The 12,301-nt window shown below is 41.0% G+C and overlaps 1 long non-coding RNA gene across 1 annotated transcript; it reads right to left on the reverse strand.

Moving 5' to 3' along the window:
* Nucleotides 1-9,248: 9,248 nt before the first annotated feature.
* On the reverse strand, nt 9,249-11,223 carry LOC121840152. The gene is made up of 4 exons (XR_006079426.1): nt 11,110-11,223; nt 10,730-10,773; nt 10,230-10,308; nt 9,249-9,624 (listed from the first exon to the last, which is right to left on the reverse strand). It is a non-coding gene; the product is annotated as an uncharacterized LOC121840152 (long non-coding RNA).
* Nucleotides 11,224-12,301: the final 1,078 nt, after the last annotated feature.

The raw sequence follows: 12,301 nt of genomic DNA on the forward strand, positions 1-12,301 counted from the left end.
AATAGAATCATCTTAAAATGAATTATAAAACTCACATGCAGCCAGTGCAGAGACCTGGTGTAATGTGTGCTCTCCGTCTGGTCTTGGTCAGTACCCTTGCTGCAGCATTCTGTATGTTTAGCAGTTGACCAATGGCTTTCTTGGGAAGACCAGACAGGAGAGCATTACAGTAGTCGAGCCTGCTTCTAATGGATGAGTCTCTCTGTATCAGAGAAAAGGCTGTACCTTGGAAATGTTCCTCAGGTGGTAAACTATTTTGATGACATTCCTAATGTGTGATTTTAAATTTTGTTCATAATCCAAAATAACACCTAGGGTTTAACCTGGTGTTTTATCTTTATTGCCCGTGATTAAAATGTGCGGCCAGATCCTCTCTGTTGCTTTGGCTCCAACAATAAGTACCTTGTTCTCGTCTTGATTTAGCTGGAGGAAGTTGGGAGCCATCCAGGTATTTAAATCAAGAATACAGTCTAATTTATTTGTGGAGCTAAAATCCTCTCGTGAAACAGAAATGTACAGTTGTGTATCGCCTGCGTAGCAGTGAAAATCAATGGTGTGTTTTCTGATAACGCTGTCAAGGGGTAACATATATAAACCGAACAGTACCAGACCCAAAATCGAACCTTGTGGAACTCCACATATGATATGTATTTTCTCTGAGTTGTTCACCAAGGGTGACAAAAAACTCTCAACTGGTTAAATAGGTCCTAAACCAATTTAGAACCGAACAGGAGAGACCAACCCACCTCTCCAGTCTGTCCCGAAGGACATCATGGTCAACAGTGTCGAATGCAGCATTTAAATCTAAGATTACAAGGACAGAGAGCATGTTGGCATCTGTGTTGGCTCTAAAATACGTTAGCACTTTAACTAAGGCTCTGTGCTGTGGTGTGCATGAAAACCAGATTGGAGTTTTTCAGAAATAAAGTTATCATTTAGCTGTTTGAACACCAAATTCTCCAGAATTTTGCTGAAGAATGCAAGGTTGGAGATTGGCCGAAAATTGCTAAAAAAACGGAATAATCTAGATTACTTTTCATCAGAAAGATTTTCACCATAGCAGTTTTAGTACAGTGGGAAAATGCCTGTGGAGTGATTAACAATAGCTTGCACTTCTTCAGATATGGAATTAAAAATGGTTTTGTAGTGAGGAAAGTATCGAGAAGGCACGCAGAAGGCTTCAATTGTGATATTTTATCTTTATTTAACTAGGCAAGTCAGTTAAGAACAAATTCTTATTTTCAATGAAGGCCTAGGAACAGTGGGTTTAACTGCCTGTTCAGGGGCAGAACGACAGATTTGTACCTTGTCAGCTCGGGGATTTGAACTTGCAACCTTTCGGTTACAAGTCCAACACTCTAACCACTAGGGTACCCTGCCGCCCCTTTCCTGAGCATGTCTGTGTCAACCAGGGAAAATAAATCCATAGTGCCTTTGCATGGAAGACTACGGCACATACCATCAACTTTCTCATCAGGTCTTGGTTGACTGATACCCAGCATAATGTTTGATTTCTTATCTCTGAAATCTTCCGCAAACTCATCACATTTATATGTGGCGTGAAGTTCACATTGGTTTGCGGGGGTAGGATTTATCAGGCCTCAATGGTCGAGAAGAACACTCGAATTATTCTGATTTATCGTGATCAAATTAGAAACTGGGGTGATCCAATTACAATGTCTAACTGCCTTGTTATATATGCAAAATTGCTATCTCAGAATATCATAATGGACCAGCAACTTTGACTTTCCCCACTTATCACCGCTGAACTGACTGGAAAGTATGGATATTTCCACGCAAATCTCAGACCATGCGTATGCACAGCTTTTAGTGGTTGATCAATTGTATTGCAAGCAAAGATTGGTGAACGGGAATTATAATAATGGTAGGCTGATAAAAACGTAGGTCTAATGATAAAACTGATGCATTTACCGTTGCCAAGAAGATCGCATAGCAGAATGTCGCCTAACATATTTATTTTACTTTTATTATTTAGGCCTAAATCATAATCATATTTCAGGGCATGTCTCTCCTTTTCTGATATGAATGGTTTATTCCCGCTACACGACGAATATTAGACTACCGTTTATCCATCGCCCATTCAAAAGCCATAGCCAACCATGCTCGAATGTAAATAGACCGGTCGCCTATGACAGATGGGTACATTTTTTCCCACCTTTTTTTTTAAAGAAGGTGCTTTCGGCTGTCCCCATAGGAGAACCATTTAAATAACACTTTTTGGTTCCATGTAGAACGCTTTTGGGTTCCAGGTAGAACACTTTCAACACAGGGTTCTGCATGGAACCAATGATGTGTATAAACCCTAGATGACTGACAGGGGGCGCTGTAATTGAAGCCACCGCGCAGCCTTCATAATACTCCTCAATTATAAAATAAATAAATAATTGGATGATATAGAAATGAATGTATTAATGTCTACATTCATTTTTGACACGTTGGTTATATGACAGACACCTTAATTCATACTTTTAAATTATGTGAGATAAAGATAAAAATGGAAAAAAAATATGAAAACATTTTCCTTTTTTTTAGAGAGTACTAATGGTGCTGTCCCCACTACAACACAAAATACTTAAATAAATGTAATTGTATACTTTAAACATGTAATTGGATGACTGCTGCTACCAGGGAGTGCCAATATGGCCGACTGGTGCCTTCAAAGCCAATACATACAGAAGCATCAGCAATCCAGGATTTATGTACGTCATTGCATAGAACCCAAAAGGGTTCTATCTGAAACCAAAAAGGGTTTTCCTATGGGGACAGCCAAAGAACCCTTTTGGAACAATTTTTGTTTTTTAAAGAGTTTGTACAGTATAGCTGTGTGACAGGAGCATGACATAATAGCCTATTTAATCTCAAGAGCCTATACAAAGGCAGGATATAGAAACACAGTCATGTTTTATTTTAATTTTTTTATTTCACCTTTATTTAACCAGGTAGGCTAGTTGAGAACAAGTTTTAATTTGCAACTGCGACCTGGCCAAGATAAAACATAGCAATTCGACTCATACAACACAGTTACACATGGAATAAACAAAACATACAGTCAATAATACAGTAGAACAAAAGAAAACAAAAAGTCTATATACAGTGAGTGCAAATGAGGTAAGTTAAGTTAAGGAAATAAATAGGCCATGGTGGCGAAGTAATTACAATATAGCAATTAAACACTGGAATGGTAGATCAGCAGAAGATGAATGTGCATGTAGAGATACTGGGGTGCAAAGGAGCAAAATAAATAAATACCAGTATGGGGATGAGGTAGGTAGATCGGCTGTTTACAGATAGGCTAAGTACAGGTGCAGTGATCTGTAAACTGCTATGACAGCTGGTGCTTAAAGCTAGTGAGGGAGATGTGAGTCTCCAGCTTCAGAGATTTTTGCAATTCGTTCCAGTCATGGGCAGCAGAGAACTGGAAGGAAAGACGACCAAAGGAGGAATTGGCTTTGGGGGTGGCCAGTGAGATATACCTGCTGGAGCGCGTGCTACGAGTGGGTGCTGCTATGGTGACCAGTGAGCTGAGATGAGGCAGGGCTTTACCTAGCAGAGACTTGTAGATAACCTGTAGCCAGTGGGTTTGGCGACGAGTATGAAGCGATGGCCAACCAGCGAGAGCGTACAGGTCGCAACGGTCGGTAATGTATGGGGCTTTGGTGACAAAACGGATGGCACTGTGATAGACTGCATCCAGTTTGTTGAGTAGAGTGTTGGAGGCTATTTTATAGATGACATCACTGAAGTCGAGGATCGGTAGGATGGTCAGTTTTACGAGGGTATGTTTGGCAGCATGAGTGAAGGATGCTTTGTTGCGATATAGGAAGCTGATTCTAGATTTAATTTTGGATTGGAGATGCTTAATGTGAGTCTGGAAGGAGAGTTCAGTCTAACCAGACACCCAGGTATTTGTAGTTGTCTACGTATTCTAAGTCAGAGCCGTCCAGAGTAGTGATGCTGGACGGGCGAGCAGGTGCAGGCAGCGATCGATTGAAAAGCATGCATTTAGTTTTACTTGCGTTTAAGAGCAGTTGGAGGCCACGGAAGGAGTTGTATGGCATTGAAGCTCGTCTGGAGGTTAGTTAACACAGTGTCCAAGGAGGGGCCCGAAGTATACAGAATGGTGTCATCTGCGTAGAGGTGGATCAGAGAATCACCAGCAGCAAGAGCAACATCATTGATGTATACAGAAAAGAGAGTCGGCCCGAGAATTGAACCCTGTGGCACACCCATAGAGACTGTCAGAGGTCCAGACAACAGGCCCTCCGATTTGACACACTGAACTCTATCAGAGAAGTAGTTGGTAAACCAGGCGAGGCAATCATTTGAGAAACCAAGGCTGTCGAGTCTGCCAATAAGAATGTTGTGACTGACAGAGTCGAAAGCCTTGGCCAGGTCGATGAATACGGCTGCACAGTAATGTCTCTTATCGATGGCGGTTATGATGTCGTTTAGAACCTTGAGCGTGGCTGAGGTGCACCCATGACCAGCTCTGAAACCAGATTGCATAGCGGAGAAGGTATGGTGGGATTCGATATGGTCAGTAATCTGTTTGTTAACTTGGCTTTTGAAGACCTTAGAAAGACAGGGTAGGATAGATATAGGTCTGTAGCAGTTTGGGTCTAGAGTGTCACCCCCTTTGAAGAGGGGGATGACCGCAGCAGCTTTCCAACCTTTGGGAATCTCAGACGATACGAAAGAGAGGTTGAACAGGCTAGTAATAGGTGTTGCAACAATTTCGGCATGTATTGATAAACAAAATATTGAATAACAATGTGTCTTTTGCATAGTAGTGTGGGCTTTAGGCATCATTTACTTTTAAATTGTTCAATAGAAAATCAATCTTACAGAACATGTGGCCAGTGTTTGGCACTTCACTATAGGCAGCAAGCATTTTTTGTAAAAAAAAGAATAAAGTCATTACAAAAGATGAAAACATTCTGCCCACACTTTCGTTTAGAAACTGTCATGGCCCAGTTGCAACATCTCCAAATAATTCAGCAAATGCCTGCATTTCAAGTTTTGCAATCTCATAGGCAGCGCGGTTTAATATACAGCAGTCTAATTTAACTGGTGAACCGACAGGTGATCTTTTACGTTGAAGTAAGCTACTGTAAGTACTGTAGGCTAATTGCATTTTTTTGTAGCCTGCCCTAGACAATGTTTCAGAATTCTCAGGCAGTCCATCATATTTAGGCTGGGGGAAAAGTCAGTGCAAAACATTGTTCAATTCAAAAATTCTGCTGACAGGTCCACAACCATTTGCCAGAAATGGACACAGTCCTTTGCCAGATATGCAGCAGAAATTACTGAAAAAAAATGAAAACATTCTGCCAACACTGTGGTACCTTATTTTTATTTTATTTATTTATTTCACCTTTATTTAACCAGGTAAGCAGGTTGAGAACAACTTCTCATTTACAACTGCAACCTGGCCAAGATAAAGCAAAGCAGTGCGACACAAACAACAACACAGAGTTACACATGGAATAAACAAGCGTACAGTCAATAACACAATAGAAAAAAAAGAAAGTCTATATACAGTGTGTGCAAATGGCATGAGGAGGTAAGGCAATAAATAGGCCATAGCAGCGAAGTAGTTACAGTTTAGCAAATTATCACTGGAGTGATGGATGAGCAGATGATGATGTGCAAGTAGAAATACTGGTGTGCAAAAGAGCAGAAAAGTAAATAAAAACAATATGGGGATGAGGTAGGTAGATTGTGTGGGCTATTTACAGATGGTCTATGTACAGCTGCAGCGATCGGTTAGCTGCTCAGATAGCTGATGTTTAAAGTTAGTGAGGGAAGTATAAGTCTCCAGCTTCAGCGATTTTTGCAATTCGTTCCAGTCATTGGCAGCAGATAACTGGAAGGAAAGGCGGCCAAAGGACGGGTTGGCTTTGGGGATGGCCAGTGAAATATACCTGCTAGAGCGAGTGCTACGGGTGGGTGTTATCATGACCAGTGAGCTGAGATACGGCGGAGCTTTACCTAGCATCAACTTATAGATGACCTGGAGCCAGTGGGTCTGGTGACGAATATGTAGCGAGGGCCAGCCGACTAGAGCATATAGGTCACAGTGGTGGGTGTTATAAGGGGCTTTGGTAACAAAACGGATGGCACTGTGATAGACTGCATCCAATTTGCTGAGTAGAGTATTGGAAGTTATTTTGTAAATGACATCACCGAAGTCGAGGATCGGTAGGATAGTCAGTTTTATGAGGGTAAGTTTGGCAGCATGAGTGAAGGAGGCTTTGTTGAGAAATAGGAAGCCGATTCTAGATTTAATTTTGGATTGGAGATGTTTAATATGAGTCTGGAAGGAGTCTTTACAGTCTAGACAGACACCTAGGTATTTGTAGTATGTAAAATATTTGACAGTGGGTAGGCTCAGGGGCGCTGCCAGGGATTTTGGGCCCTACCAGATATCACATTGGGCCCTACAACCACAGGCCACCACAACCCTGCGCAAATGCTGTAACCACACACCTCCAGACCCCATCAACTCATTCAAAGCTTTAAATAACTCTACCTGTGCAGGCTTGCAACTCTCTTGTAGTCCAATATTTACTGTCAGTGAGCTGTGAAAATATAACACTGTGCAGACATGCATGCAACTTTCTGCATACAGTGGAATTCACTATTTGATGCAAGACTGATACCGTCTATAAGAAATGTGCTAAAGGCCATCTTTTACAGTCTAAATGTAATTTTAATGGTCAAATTCTTGAATGGAAAATTATTTTAACATTAATGAACAACTTAAAATAAATATAACTTAAATATACATTAACCTCAATGAAAATAAATGAAAATAAAATAACATAATCATCTATAGAATTATGTAACAAACAAAATAATGAAATCAGCAGCAGATTTCTGAACTAAGTATACATACCAACTGGAAAATAAGCAGCTGTGAAAGTGGAAATGGAAAACAAAGTGGAAATGAAAATGCCTGATGGTGGCGCTAGAGGAAAGGTCAAGAGGTCACCAAATCAATAGGTTTCTTCCACTTGGGGTCTTGATTGTGCACAACAAATTGTATGGAAATCCAGCCATTACTTTGAGACATATCTTGTTCTCAGCCTGTGGGCATCATGTGTGTAGTGATCCAATATCCATAGCCATGCTATTTAACAGTTATCACTGGCCCTTGCTCAGCCTTTACTCACCAAGAGCCCAGCGCCGAGCCTTCTTGCTAGCAAAGTCACTGATCAAGTCCTTGAAGTCTAGCTTTCTAGCTAACTGACTTTCAATGGACAGCGTGGCAAGACTGCAAAGCCTGTTCTGGGACATAGTGGACCACAAATAGTTGATCAGTTTTAGCTTATCGCTAACCACCATCGCCTAATTTGCTGAAAGCTCTCTCGCCACCAGCAACAGTCACAGACAGTGTGGAAAATATACGTAAAGCAATGCACACTTCTCCAAAAATGCTTTGCAGCTGCATCTTATAAAGTGCATTCAGGAGACCAAGAGGGGACAAGTTCGGGGGGAAAGTGACAGCATATACAGTGTTCAGGTGTCTTACTTCATTATGAAACTCAGGTGTAAGATCTCTAGAATACGTCATGATCAGTGGTTGGCACACAGAAGGGACTTTATCCTCACAAATCTGACCAACTTTCAGAACAGCAGAAAATTATTCTACCATTTTTGCAGTGGTGTGGAATCTAGTGTCCAAGTCACTTATGTTGTTCATAGCTTTAAAAAAAACATTGTGTTCCGGAAACACCATTGCTGCACTGTCCTGGCGTCTGGGTTCCTTGCTAAATTGAGGTGCAACATCCATTTGCGCAATAATCAGTGTTGCCTCAGACTGGAGAGACTCCCATTCATCTCTAAAAGCCTGCATCTCTTCCTTTAAGGCTCTGATATTGGCTAACTCTGTGTCAAGTGAGATTTTTCCTGACTGGGGAATCGCATTCCTGTCCCCAATGCATTGCAGTACCTGCAATTATGTCAACTGACAAGTCATTTAACACAATGCTGCTCACCTCCTTCTTCAGTTGGGAGTAGGGCTTGTTCAGGGGTACGGGGATGGGGAGACAGGGCTGCTGAGCCTGCAGCTGCATCTGTTGGGCCTGGCACCAGGCAGGGACAACTGATTTAATATGAATAACTTGTTAAATGTTTGCCTTCATTCATTAAATGTCGGCTCAATGAGGAGCGAAATGTAAACACTCAGAATTTCCTGTGAAGATATTAAGTAACTAATGTTAGGGGAGCAAAAGTAGCCTATTTCACTATGGACTAAGCGAACAGGTTAATTTCCACCACTCACGGACTACACCCACCTTCCTTTGTGAAAAATTGGGTGAAATACTGTCGCCCTTTCTTTTCTCTCTCCTTTAGTTTCTGGAAGCCATGTTTTTCTATTTCCTAACTGAGACATGCTGCTCCAAGGCACTCCTCACTCACAATTCACTGCTAGCAAGCACTGTTCGCGCCTGGTTTGGGGACAGGACCAGACCATTTCATGTAAATAGCGGTGGGGGAAGAAACCGTTAGTTTTATTAGTACACTGTAAATGAAATATTATACTAATGATGATAGGTTAATAATGGAATATTGTAAAAAAAATGCACCTAGTGTTCTAATAATTTTTAGGGCCCCTGTCAGTCACAGGCCCTTAGAATCGGCCTAATTTCTCCCCCCAAACGGCACCTCAGGGTAGGCTACAGTAGGCTAGTGCTGTGCAATAGGAGCGCGACGTCATTGTCCATATTTAATCTCAGAGCCTGTCAAGCCTGTCAAGAGCCCCTGACTGCAGTGTGCAATTCGAGGCCAACCAAAATCTGGAGGTTTGACAGTCAGACACTGAATACAAAGCACAGACGTTTGCGCAAGGCACACGTTGAATTACAAATGCATTTCATTTTTGAAGATTGTAAGAAATATTATATAGAGTGGTACCAGCAGATGTGTTGTCACACTTTTTGCTCCATGCTATATTTGAGACAAGCTACTGATATTGTTGCAGTGAACAACAGACTTGTTATGTATGTCATGTACTGTTAAAATTGTGTTGGTAAATGTTATAACTTTGTGATTATATATATATATATATACACACACACACACACACACACTTGCTACCTATCCTGATTTCTAATGCTATTTACTTTCCTCATGAGAATGGAGACAGACTACCATATAGACATACTGACAAGCTGAATGTGCTTGGTACATTAAGTTAGACCACCTCCAGTAAAGAGATCAGAGACGCTACATCATCTTTACTAAACAACATAACACAATTAACAATTGAAACGATTAACCCAGCAGACAAAAACAGGGTTTGACCACTCCTCAAAAATGGCTTCAACCCTGTTCCTCAAGAGGCAAAGACAGTCACTTTCTTGTTGTCATCTGCCTCCACATAGAACATCTCATCATCTCTCTGTAACATGAAGGGTTCCTTGGGGATAATATTTTCTTCTTCGTCCAGGCCATCATACAACCATATTTCTTTAAGGGTTGTAATGAGGTCTTCCCCGTCCATCCCAACACACTAAGGAGGGAAACAGTCCCTTTAAGTGTTTGGAGATCACATCACCTTGCTGCCTCTCGGGTGTCCCTTAGAAGAACATCTGCTTCCTTGAAGAAAAAGGAAGAATAAATATTAAGAGTAGTATCTCATTGGGTGATCAAGTCAAATCACACCCCACTTTCACAATACCACCTTGCAAACAAAAGCCACTATTACCAAAGGGGTTTTCAGTGATATCTAGAACCACTCAAATCATCACAACTATTATATCTTGCCATGCATCATGCCTTCAGCATTACATACAGTAGACTACATACATACATTCACAGCTCCCAGTTCTCCGTGCATTTTGCTTTCAATATCATCAAGAAAGAAAACATATTGTGCTCTTCAAGGTATGTAAGTGAACCTCTAGGTGTACAATGTAAGTGAACCTCTAGGTGTACAATGTAAGTGAACCTCTAGGTGTACAATGTAAGTGAACCTCTAGGTGTACAATGTAAGTGAACCTCTAGGTGTACAATGTAAGTGAACCTCTAGGTGTACAATGTAAGTGAACCTCTAGGTGTACAATGTAAGTGAACCTCTAGGTGTACAATGTAAGTGAACCTCTAGGTGTACAATGTAAGTGAACCTCTAGGTGTACAATGTAAGTGAACCTCTATGCGTGTACAAGAATGCACCTTACTTTAGCTAATTGCCTATACAGTACCTGATCCTGCAGAGCTGGATGCTAATGTGACATGCTGTGACTTCTTGGGGGGCGGACGGGGGACATCTTCTACATCATCCTGAAATATATTGGAGAGGGGTGTTGAAGTCTTTAAACATCCGTTTAAGACTATACCACCCATATGGGGGGGGGGTTAAGTCTTTAAACATTGGTTTAAGACTATACCACTCATCATATGACACCTCCTATCTGTAGTGTTTTGTTTTCGTTCTGTCAACCTCTCTACAGACCTTCGTGAGTAAATGACATACAGTACATTCAATATGAAAATATATTCATGTGAATCTGGCTACAGTGAAACAAGTGATTTTAAGAATGCAAATGAAAGGTTTTTATAATGTTCAAGACTTACGGCATGGGAAAGTTCTGCAGGAGAACTAGGCACCACCATCACCACCACCAAGAAAATCACATAATCGGATAGGGATCCCAAAAAAACATATCCACTAAGTAATGAGAATTTCATAATGTTTACATACCTCAGTGAAATCGCACTGTGCTCCATTGCAATGTACAGAGCATACTGTAAGTTAAGAAATAGTAGGTTGTTAAGTTTGATAGTTATGATAACAACAATAATGATCATAGTAAATAATAAATACACCCCCCCCCCCTCTCCAAGAAGTCACAGCATGTCACATCAGTATCCAGCTCTGCAGGGGTTTGATGTATGAATTGTGTATTTAGTCTAGAAACTGTAGCAAATATGTCCCAAAAGGTGTCAAGAATAATAAACAAGAAAGCATTTGAGCAATAGCAGTAGTGTGCTTTGTATGCTGCAAGCACATAAATAATAACTTTTCTAATGTTATAACAGAATATAGGACTAATATAATATACTGAATAGCCAGCATCTTACCATCACAACAAACACACAGTTGTTTGAGAAACCTTGCTATGGTTGTAACGTCTGCTTCCAACTCACACCCTCAAACACATAGAGCCCCTGCACGCAGCTCACTTTCCAGCTCACACTCTCAAACACCTTGATCCCCTGAACACAGCTCATTCTTCAGATCCCAATCACCTAAATTCTAATCACCTGTTCACACACCTGTATGTCATTATCACACACTATTTAGTTCAGTTCTTTTCACCCCATCACTGTGAGGTGTTGTTTGTTTTGTGACACATGTCTTTCAGAGAGCTGGTTGTGTGTATGATAACAGGAAATCCAATAGGCTATCTACCTATTGCCTGATCTCCCGGACTACATTACTAGCCTTTTCACTGCCTGTACTGTTGGCCTTTTGGACCCCCTGTGTATGACCTTCTGCCTGCCCCTGGACCCAGCTACCTGCCTCCTGTGGTCCTTTGCAAAAAAACACCTGCTGCGCCCTGTGCTTGAAACCAGCTCGCTGTCTCCCCTTGTGTTCATTACATTGGTAGGCCCTGTGGTGTGAACAAGGTACAATTTTCAATAAAGGAATGACAATCAAATGGTACAGTTCAGTGGAATAATTTAAAGGAATATCTAACCTGATCATCCACACCAAAAGTCCAAGGTCCAGGGGACAAGATCCGAGCACTGTTTCTGTGAACACAGTGTATGTGAAAGGAAAGGAAAAATACAATTCAACAGCTTTTAATACTCCAGCATGCATAATAGTTTAACACATTTGGAACTGAACTAGCCCAAGTATTTTTCACAACATGTATGGGTGTTGCTGGACCAGAAAATGTATTTTTGACTGCAAACACACCATTTCTCTCATCAATGCACTCACATGCCAAAAAGCTTTCCTTGGACACTGTTTCAAAGCAATGTGAATGTGTCTTGAAGTTTCTTATTTAACTGAAAAAGTTACAATGACTTTTCTTGACTTGCCATGTATGTTGGGACCCTGTGATTTCATTGTAGATACTATGTGTAGGCTGTGTAGACTCGCTGTGTAACTAAGGGAATTTTTTATTTTTATTTTACCTTTATTTAACTAGGCAAGTCAGTTAAGAACAAATTCTTATTTTCAATGACGGCCTAGGAACAGTGGGTTAACTGCCTGTTCAGGGGCAGAACGACAGAACGTTCTGTAAACCTAGGCATACAGCTC

This window comes from Oncorhynchus tshawytscha, linkage group LG20 (assembly GCF_018296145.1).
Source record: "Oncorhynchus tshawytscha isolate Ot180627B linkage group LG20, Otsh_v2.0, whole genome shotgun sequence".
In the NCBI taxonomy this organism is placed as follows: Eukaryota; Metazoa; Chordata; class Actinopteri; order Salmoniformes; family Salmonidae; genus Oncorhynchus; species Oncorhynchus tshawytscha.